Source organism: Octodon degus, unplaced genomic scaffold (assembly GCF_000260255.1).
Source record: "Octodon degus isolate 3935 unplaced genomic scaffold, OctDeg1.0 scaffold00155, whole genome shotgun sequence".
NCBI classification, from domain to species: Eukaryota; Metazoa; Chordata; class Mammalia; order Rodentia; family Octodontidae; genus Octodon; species Octodon degus.
In genome coordinates this window covers 3,914,016-3,914,321 of record NW_004524731.1, presented here as the reverse complement: position 1 = coordinate 3,914,321, position 306 = coordinate 3,914,016, and the positions used below count along the sequence as shown (strand labels likewise).

General features: G+C 54.2%; 1 protein-coding gene across 1 annotated transcript in view; it reads right to left on the bottom strand.

Moving 5' to 3' along the window:
* The window catches only part of Csmd1 (CUB and Sushi multiple domains 1), a 1,642,653-nt gene that overhangs the window by 493,288 nt on the left and 1,149,059 nt on the right, over nt 1–306 (bottom strand). The window lies entirely within an intron of this gene.

The following is a 306-nucleotide window of genomic DNA, read 5'->3' as shown; positions in this document are numbered from 1 at the left end:
CCGGGGAGTGGCTGTGGTCCGGGGAGTGGCTGTGGTCCGTGGAATGGCTGTGGTCCGGGGAGTGGCTGTGGTCCGGGGAGTGGCTGTGGTCCGTGATGTCACGGCCCGTCCCTGGCCTTGTTGCCCTGGGCAGTGCTGCATTAGGACAGTCAGGAAAGGTCAAGGTTTTAAATGAAATGAAGGAAAATGAAGAGAGGAGAACAGAGTTGATTTTAATCTTCACAAAAAGATTTGCTCACCTACAGTGAGGACACACCCTGAGAATCTGACTGTGACCTGGATTTGACCAGAAGGGCACGTGAGAAC